We start from the raw sequence: 9987 nt of genomic DNA, 5'->3' as shown, positions 1-9987 counted from the left end.
CAAGAACAACATTCTAGGTGTGATAGACCTCATCACACGGAAAACTCACTGTACAAGAGAAGGGAAAATGTTTCCTGTCTAACTCCATCGCACATCTTGCTCGCAGCTTGCTACAGTTGGCTAAGCCCTCCCTGAGATCACTTCCAGCTGGCCACGTTCTTCACAACTCTGCCATGCCCATCCCCTCTGTTTTCTGCAAGTGCTTCGAGGTTGCTCAGTCAGTTCAACTGCGAGCAATGATATTGGGTGGAGGGATGAGGAGCAGCACAACCAGCCCAAATGTCTGGGGTTCCACCTGCAAGCAGTCAGCCCCTCCAGCCTCAAAAATAAGAGGTATTTATGTAGCCACCTTTCCCCTGGAATCGCCTGCCATGAGGAAAGAGCAGGACTCTGCCTGAGCCCACTCAGAGCCAGCAGACTGGTGTTCTGGCTGCAGACCCCCACCCTGCGCTCCCGGACGTCGCAACCTGCGCACGCTACCGGCGAAAGAGGCTCGACAGGTTAAGGATGGGGAGCAAGCAACTTGCCGCTGTCAGAGGCTCCACCGAAGAAAGGTGTCCCCCTCCTCTCTTGGCACTCTGCAGGGAAGAGTGAACTTTTGTCTCTCTTCTTCCCTACCCTAAAAGCCCCAATCTTGTCGCACGACTGAGCAGATATGACTGAATTGGCTCTGATGGTGGGTTTTAGTTGCCCTGCAATATTTAAGCTCCGAGCCAGACGGCTTTATGAAGTGAGTGACAGTCAGTGACGTGGGGAACAATAGGGAGAAAAAAAATAGAGAGAGAGAGGCAGAGACACAGAGAGGAGAGTCCACTGAACATGAAAAAGCAGAGGGGGGAGAGGAACAGGCAGCAGGCAGTGAAAACCTAATACATGCATAAATGGGAGTTTGCTCAGTTAAGCAGGGACCAAAGCACCTCTGCAGTTCCACTGTGGTTCAGCACAGCTCTGTGTGTGACCACACTCGCTGGTCTTTAGGTGCTGTGGTGTGGCAGGTGAAAAGGGAATACCAACATCTCTGATGGTGGCAGGATTAATTGAATTAATTTGTTTCCCTACACCCAACTCTGACAGACAAGTTTCATTACTGATTTTCAGGCAGGTACTGAAGTACTGGGTTTATATTTGGCATTATCGGATACTTTGGTCCGCTCTTTAACATCTTTTACCTGGAAAAAGCAGCAGAATGGGAAAACAAGATTATCAGTCAATATTAATCAAGGCTGAGAAAGACCAATTTTACAGCCTCACCTTTCAGTGTCTCAGCTCTGCTCAGTTTTTCCTCCAAATGCATCTTGCATGTACACATGCATCAAGAATGTCTAAACCAAACTGTTTTGTTAAGGAGCACAGCTGAATTCCAGCAGCCCAGCACACAGGAATGTTACCCCAGGCACACTTGCCTGCCACCAGCCACCTGCAAAAATGCTGGAGAGGTCAGAGAAGAGAGGAACCACAGGCTCAGTAATGCATCCACAAGTACAGCTAAATGCCCTGAGAGTTTTAATTACAAATCAAAGGCTATAACCTTACTCTGAGGTATGGTTTTTGTAGTCTCTCTGGAGACACTGCTCAGAATGTGCTCTTGGTGCTCAGCTCTGAAGAAAAAGAGGATTACTGGAAGCAAGATTTGCTAAGCAGTGATACAGATGCCAGGCTCATAAAGTGATGAAGCAGCAAGTACCTCTCCTCTCATTTTATGCAAACTCAGCACTGAATTTAATTTCCCAGAATGGCATTGGGAGACACTCTGTCTCCAGAAATGCTATCATTTGAATGAGATATTAAAACACGAGGGCCACAAAATTTTGTACCTTCAAACCAACAGTTTCAGGCCACTCTTCTGTGGCTCTGGGCATCTGTGTCCATGTAAGTTCAGAGCTTCATCTCAGGAGTTGTCTTCCCAAACAGCTTTTCGGCTGATTTGCAGAGCCCCAAGGTCCAAAGCACAACTGGAGGCAGAGATGATGTTTTTCAAACTGGATTTCAAAAGAGCTAAAGTGTGAGAGATGGAAAATAATAATATTTTGCAAGAGGAACCAGTCTGGAGACACAAAAGAAAAATCACCCTCAATGCACATAGTTGGACTGAAAGTTGTATTCTGAACACCTTAAGAAATCACTCTCTTAAACAGGGAAGCAGCAGCAGAACATTTTTTAGCCCAATGCCACATAAAGCATGGGAACAGTCTTCCTGGAGAGAGGACACACAAGTCCCAAGAACACGACATGAATAAGAAAAGGCATGGTTGGATAAATGAGAGGAGCAAGGAGAGTGAGGAGGAAAGAACACCTTTGTGGTTTTCTCTTGCTATATGCTATTGAGATAAACTAGTATCAATGCATGAGTGAGTGGTCATCACTGCCATCCCTCAACCCCTCTCTGGGAAGCAGTAAGAGAGGGAGGAACAGTACCCCCAGCTTCCAGCACTTCTAGAGAGTGTCTGCAGGCTGGTGCATCACAGCAGGCAGGTGGTTCAGATGTTAAACTGCCCATTCCTTTTCAAACCAAAACTGTCTTTTTGGAAAACTCAGCTCTAGCTGAATGTGCACATCCCTTTCTAGGCCTTTTCTCTCTAATATAATGAGCCAAACCCCAAATCTGGTATGCAACTACATGGCTGTAGTCCATCTCTAAATTACATCCAGCTACTGTCAGAGACCTTTCCCATTAGCCTTCTATTTGCATTTTGCTAATTCTATCCAAATATCAAACATTGTCTGACAAGTTGCACAACAGCAACTGATGCAGAAATTACATTCAAGTCTGTGATTTTTGGGTCTGTGTTACCTTCATCCAGATCAGGGCTGACTTTCTTTGGTATCACAGAGTGCAGAGCCTTTAGCATGGGGTGCACTCAGTTTGCAGGACATGTCTGGTTTATGGAAAACCAGAGTGCCTTCATCTGGAGGCTTTTTATGAAAGCATCACTGAGCTCTGGGTCAGGTTCTCCAGCTCACTAGAGCCTCCTCCCTCTGAAGAGAAGGGTCTGAATGAAAATGAAGCTGGGCAGTGAGGAATTACTGTTGTACTGAGGCTATGCAGAGAAGTGGTTGTTTGAGATGGCCATGAAGAGGAGAAGGCAGAGCACGAGAAGAGCAAGAAGTTGACTTGATTCTCTTAGGCACAAGGGTAATGCTGGAAGTCAGGGCTACCTTTGTAGCATGAAAGCAGTGGCTGTGAAAGGAAGGAGTAGAGACCATAAAAGCAAAGGTCGAGAAGACTGGACCTCACGTGCAGCATGTGACAATCACTGAGTCTACAAAAGAACTGCAGCACTGACAGGGCAAACACTCTCAACCTGTGTACCTTGGTGTTTATGTTCTCATTAGGCAACCTGTAGATGTGCTGAGTACTTTCATCCCCCAAAACCAGTGCTAAAAATAGTACCAGCTAGTGAAAGTAACACTGTTAACTCACAGTGGCTTTTCCTTGCCTTTGGGACTTTTCTTGCCTTCAAAGAATCATGGGCATCTCCTGCACTTTTCAAGTACTATTTTCTTTTGGAAAGAAGTTTGCTTCATTGCTGACTTCTCAACCTTTATCTGCTTTGAGGCTGGTGACCGAGCTTCTGTCCCTGGCACCACTGAGTCTGTGAAGTCTCCACTGCAACTCAGCCTTTTGCTCAGAGACTACGAGGTCACTTGGGGAATGTGGGGTTTTTCATTCCAAACGGATTTCCAACACAGACATGATGTCAGGACAAGGCAGGGCCATGCTATTGAACAGCTCTGTTCATGCATGATAGCAGATTGTGCAATTATATAGCGCACAACCCTGGATAACGATACCCCTCCCTCAAACAAAGTTATCTTCTGGGGATCTGCTTAGCTAGGAAGTGGCACACGCTTCCTGTTCTTCTGCTGAGCACACAAACCCCTCACTTGTGGCTGAGGCTGAACACTGGGCACATTCAGCCTCCCTACAAGAAGCTGGGACCTTCACCCAGCGCTCTCCTCTGCCAGACACTCACCCAGCTCTCTAGTAATGTGTCCTTGTCCATCCCAGAGCCAAAGTGATCTGTCCTCTCATCACCAGATTTTATCATCTCTCTGCCACCTACTGGCCTCAGAAATCATGTAAAGTGTAGCCAGCCCTGGACAAATCTTTAAGCAGACCTTTCCATGTCCCTGCAGTCCTGGCAAATGTCACTGCCTGCATTTTTAGGGCCAGGCTCCCAGATTTTTCCAGGACTCTCTCCAGGCAGCAGGTGGATATGAATTGCTGGGGAATATATTTTGCTAGGGAGGTGCAAGCAAAAGAGAGGGAGGAAGATATAAAGCATCAAGGAGGAAGAAAATTGGGGAAGTATGTAACAGGAGGGCAGGAACAGAGGAGAGGTGAAGATAGGGCTGGGTTGTGCTGAGCCTCTAGTGGAGGATGAATACTTATGGGAAACATGTTTTTAATTTAAGGGATGGAACCAAACTAGACAATTAATAAAGATAAGGAGGGCAAGAGTGAATGTCTTTCAATATCTGTTAAATGCAGTTCTTCTCTGAAAATTACTGTTCTAGGAGGACCTGGGGAATTACAGGCCAGTCAGCCTAACTGTGATACCTAGAGAGATATGGAACCAATTATGAAACAATCAATTTATAAGAGCTAAAGAACAATAAGCTGATAAGAAACAACCAGCAGGGAATTTTGAAGAACAAATCATGTCAAACCAAGCTAATTTCCTTCTTTGACTAACAGGCCTGGTAGATGAGGAGGAAAGGGTAAGTGTAAAATACTTTGATTTCAGTGACCAGATAGAAAATATGTAGATTACAGGCTCCCAGAGCACCAAGCAGAGTCACCATGCAGAAGGCACACAGGTTGAAGTACCTTAATCAAGGGTAATTATCTGGGCTTCACTTTTCCAGCTGGGAGAAGTGTGTCCCTGAAGTTCTGCCTCCAGGGCTGTTCAGTATTTCCTTGAGTGTCTTGGACTACAGACTAGAGGACAAAAGGAAGAGGATGACAGCTGGGCTGGGGGTCAGCAGTCCCTCCTGAAGGCAGGAGGCTGCAGTGATTGGAATTTGAGAGGAATGTGAGACACAGGGGAGCTGGGCTGCCTCTGCAGAGGTGACTGCACCAAGATCCAGCTCAGGAAAGGGCTGCACAGACACCAGGAGTGCTGCTCCAAACTCAGTCGTGACCAGTCCAGCAGGGAGAGCTGGGTGGGACCAATGTGTCTGTTAAGTGAGGTCCCCACAGAAGAGGACAAATCTCATTCTGAGGTGCTTTAATGCAGATTTTGTGTATTAGGCAAGGGAAGCAATTATTTTTTGCATTTACTTGATACTGCTGAGCTCCCAGCAGGAACAGTGTGTCCACTCCCAGGCACTACATTTTACAGGAGATGCAGACAAGCTGGAGAAAGTCCAAAACAGAACAGCAAAATGATAAGAGAGGTGGAAAAAAACCCATGACTTATAAGGAATGGATAAAATAATTGAGTTTGTTTTCTCTAGGAAAAGAACAACGGGAGGGGAGGTATGATAACAGTCTTCCAGCACATAAACATTTGTTATAATGGGTGGAGAGACTAAACAGTTGTCCCCTACATTCACCAAAAGGAGAAGAGGAAATAATCAGCTTAATTTGCAATAAAAATGATATAGCTAAACATTAGAAAAACACTTTGCAATGGCAAGAATAGCAAAGCACAGCAGCACACTGCTTGGGGAGGCTGTAGAATCACAGGAGGTTTTTATGAAGAGGTAAACAAACATCTGTTAAGGATGATCTTACCTCATAAGCAGAAAAACAAGCAGGGGGGAGAGGGAGGCTTTCTAAGGCTCTGTGGTTTTGGGTAGGACCATAGAGCCTTAGAAAGCCTCCCAAAGGCTCTATGGTCCTGCCATAGGACCAAAGACCCAAAGAAACCTCACAGAAATATTTTCAGTCGAAAAACACACACAAAAATAAGTATGTTGCCACCAGTTGTGAAAACCCAGCCCGGGGTGGGGGGGGACACCAGCTCAGAGCTGGGAGTGCCAGCAAGGAATTCCACTTGAGTTAATTATCTCCTCTGGAGCGGGGCTAATTAGCTGGGGCAGTGAGAGGCACGGTGGAGCTGCCCTGCTCAGCCCAGCTATCCCTGCGAGCAGAGCTGTCCCCAGCACACCTGCAGGGCAGTCACAAACGAGTCCTTTGCCTCTGAGCGTGCTGCAGAGCTGGAGGTGTTTGCTCACCAGGACCAATGTGCAGTTCTGTGGCCCAGCCCGGCCTTTCAGAGAGCTGCTCTGACCTTGTCCCGGCGCAGCCCGCGCCGCTAGCGGGCGGTGTCTCCGCATCCGTGCGGCGGCTCCCAGGGATGCTGTGCGGGACCCGCAGCGCCACGGGCATGCTGAGCCTTCTCCGGGCTGCACCCCACCTTCCTCTTCGCCTGCCTCCCAAACTTCGCCCGCAGATGCAAAACTGAGCACGGCAAACGCAGCAGAGTTTTATGATGAGAGGTTGTATGAGGGGTGATGCTGTAATGACTATTCTGAATACGATTTTTTTACTTTTACAATGGTTAAGCAGATGGAGTTAAACTGACGTGAAGATCATTTTGATGTCTCTAATTTTACCTATAGACTCAGTGCAAACTTTGTTGACAAAGCACCTTTTTTACTAGTACTTTCACCTGAACCTGCATCCCTTTTCCAGCAAATATTTCACAAGTATGCCAGCTGACCTGCATGATTTTCCCTTTAACAATAACATGGTTAATAACAGAAACTTCACCAAAATTGTATCAATAGTAAAAATTCATTAAAAGTACAAAGAACAACTAAGTCAAGAAAGATGAATTCTCACACTGCTGTGCTACTGCAGCAGCACCAGGAAGAGAAGAGTTCTCCTTTAGACACATTTCATGGATCAGCATAATTTCACTTAAAACCTGACCAGACTATTTCTGGACACACAGACCTTTACAAGTGTGTGTTGGTTAGAAATTCTAAGTTCTGAGAGCATCTGCAGTGGCATTTCTGCAGAGCAGCACTGGGGCAGAGCCCAGAGCTCACAGGTAAATCGTTAAACATGGATTATGCAGCCATCATACACAAAATGCCTTTCCTTAGGTCCCCATATAACCTCCTCTTACCTGTCCCTTTCCCTGCCTCCTGCCTAAAACTTTCCCCCTGGTCACAGAGGTGGAGCACATCACTGAGTGGATATAAAAATACAGGCATGCTGCATGCCTAAGTGGTCCATGGACTCAAATTTCTCTCAGCATATATTCAAGGTTATGGCCCTTCCACCAGTGCTGAGACCCTCAGGAGAGGAGCAGAGGCACTACTATCAGGAGCTGGGAGGGATCAGGCCAGCCAGGGAACATGTTGCTTACAGCCAATCTGGGCTATGTGAAGTGGATCCAGGGAAAGCAGTGACAAGTACCTGATAATACTTCTGGTAATTAATTGCTCCAGGCCTGCCAGTAAAAGAGGAGCTAATAATATCTCCCAGCCTCTTGAGGGGATCTCCATATGTTTGTTTTATCAAGACTTTTTGTGCAATCTCTTAACATTCCCAGGCAGAAGGAGCTAGAAGGGACAAAGCTTCTGAAAGATGGGAACAAGTCTGTATGCCTGGAAGCATCCCCTGTTACCTCACTGTCCACTGGGGTTTTTGCCTTCCAGTTTTTGATGGGGGCTCATTCCCTACTCCTTTCTCACTTCTTCTGGGCCCGTCTCACACCACCAGGGCCTGCCTTGCTGAGTGGAAGGCTCAGGGCTCTCAGGAGCGTTGTCACCACCCACTCTCCACCTTTATCTCCCTGCTTTCATTTCCACACCACGGAACCACACAGCAGAGGTGCACTCTGCACACAGGCTGTGAGGGTGGCCCAGGAGAGCTCACTAGCAGGCAGGGCAGGGATGGGCATAGCAAAGCAGGCCATTATCTCTTCTTCCCATCCCAAGAGATGTGCATACCTGCTGTGCACTTTGGCTGACCTCAGCTTCCCACTTCCCAGAGCAGAGCGCGTTCCCAGCCTCTCTGGGGAGGACATCCGTGGGGATGGTTCCTGTTTCCCTGCCCTTTCAGTCTTCCTGAGCCTGATATGATTGTTTCTTTGGGCACAGTGTAAAAGATGCCAGCAAGGAACGGAAGCCTCTCATGCCTCAGCAATTCATTAAGAAGTAAAGGAGGTTATTGAACTTGGAAGCTGTTGAGCCAGTCATTCTCATTTCCTGATCAAGAAGACAACCTGCCCATGGATACATCATTCATCCAGAGGTGTTCAGCATTCACTGAGACAACTTGGCTTCAAACTAATAAACAGGCAGATGGAGAGAGTCAAGGATTATCTACATACAGACCTGCCAGAAAACATAGGTGGGAGAGCCAAAGGGCTTTTCCAGTTTGGAGAGGCCTGGAGATGTTTTTCTTCATTATTTCCAGCAAGCTTCAATCCCTTGCAGCCCTGTTACTGCTCAGTGAATATGATATTCTTAGGAGGAATATGGTTTAAAGCATGTTGGGATCCTTTTAAAAGAAGCATGAAGATTCTCTAGGGGTTCCCTGTCCTGTGTGAAACCTGGCAGAATTTCAGGGAGCTAATTTCATTCCATTCAAACTTCTAAATCCCACCTTAGCACAGCAACTGGAGAACACTCTTCCACCTGCCCTGAACTATGAGGCCCCATTCTTGTCTGGCTGATAAACACCATCCCAGTGAATGCAGCTATTACAGGTAGCTCCTCAGCAAGATGTAGGCACGTTTTCTAATGGGCTGTGCCTCTCCAGTCCCCAAAGCTCTGAAGCAAGGACATGAGCTATAATATTTCTGTTTGCCCCCTGCTTTGGCCCAGGGTGCAGCGGGTTTGGTGTGTTTCTGCTCCCCCTGAGCAGTGCTGAGTTTATGCAGCTGCAGCCCTGACTCTGCCTTTCAAAAGCATGCCCTTCTTTACAGGAACACAATATAGAAGTCAAGTCCATTCCAGTACATTCTCTTTAGCTGCACACAATTGTGGCGTTCCTTTCCAGTTTACATTCATCAAGGCTTTGCCTGCCCAGGGGACTACAGCTGTAAGACATTGCAATAAATGCTGGCGTGGTTTGTAAGACAATATTAAAATCAATAGGTGTAGCCCTAAGACAGACTGAGTGGGGCAAAAATAAAAGTACTTGCTAGCTTATTTGTGACTTGGAATCACAATTTCCTAGTTATCAGTATTCAGTATTTGTGAGTTGGTGCTCTGGTAACAGGATTGATGATTTGGATGGATAACCAAGAAATATTGGAACATGGCACAGGTTGCTCAAGCACCCACCAAAGAAAAACTTAAATTATTGCTTAGCTTAACACATGATAATGTTGCTGAAAAACAACATTGGGGATTTTTAAATGTTCTTAACATCTTCCTCATCTGGGTTGCTCAAGCACCCACCAAAGAAAAACTTAAATTATTGCTTAGCTTAACACATGACAATGTTGCTGACTCAAACAGCCTTGAGGATTCTTAAATGTTCTTAACATCTTCCTCATCTGCAAACCTTAAATCCAAATAGAACAAAACTTGTATTTCCCTTATCAGGATGGGTAAAATGATAGCAGAAATGAGAGGCTGGTAGCAAGTTCCCTGATCCCCAGCTCGCTGCACTCTTATGTGAAAGCAGAAGGAGGTCCAAACTGGTAATGCAGTGCTTTAAAAGATATGTTGCTTTAAAAAGTCCTGTTTCCCAGCCCTGAATAGAATTCTGGGCTAAATAAACACCAAGAAAGCATTTAAATACAAAAATAAAAAAAATCACCAGCAACTACTTAAAAATCATTTACAAGGCACCAAAAATACACAACTCCCCAGTAAAGAAAGAATAGTGCAACTGAAAAAATACAACCTGATGTAAAATTGAAATGAGGCAGCTTAAAGTAAATAAAGTATAACACATGTAACAAGCAGTAGGAGAGAAGCTGAATTCAAATTAGAGATCAGAATTATTAAAAATATGATGGAGGTGAAGGGGTGGGGGGGAGACTGACAAAGGTCTTTTTTTAAAAAGTAAAT

The 9987-nt window shown here is 45.9% G+C and overlaps 1 protein-coding gene across 5 annotated transcripts in view; it reads right to left on the bottom strand.

Annotated features, from left to right (window-relative positions):
* GJA8 (gap junction protein alpha 8) overlaps positions 1 to 9987 on the bottom strand; it is a 35550-nt gene that overhangs the window by 5428 nt on the left and 20135 nt on the right. Inside the window, exon 1 of one of the 5 annotated variants that reach the window (XM_039713292.1) lies at positions 1815 to 1878. The exons of 3 other annotated variants lie outside the window; for them this stretch is intronic. The gene's annotated coding sequence lies outside the window, so the exon portion shown is untranslated. Of the gene's footprint in view, positions 1 to 1251; positions 1371 to 1814; positions 1879 to 9987 lie in introns of those variants that run through there. One more of the 5 variants, XM_039713293.1, reaches the window with a different exon arrangement.

The sequence above is a fragment of the Passer montanus genome, unplaced genomic scaffold, assembly GCF_014805655.1.
Source record: "Passer montanus isolate IOZ18808 unplaced genomic scaffold, ASM1480565v1 scaffold28, whole genome shotgun sequence".
In the NCBI taxonomy this organism is placed as follows: Eukaryota; Metazoa; Chordata; class Aves; order Passeriformes; family Passeridae; genus Passer; species Passer montanus.
Note: the sequence above shows the minus strand (reverse complement) of the source record. Positions and strands in the feature narration are given on the sequence as shown.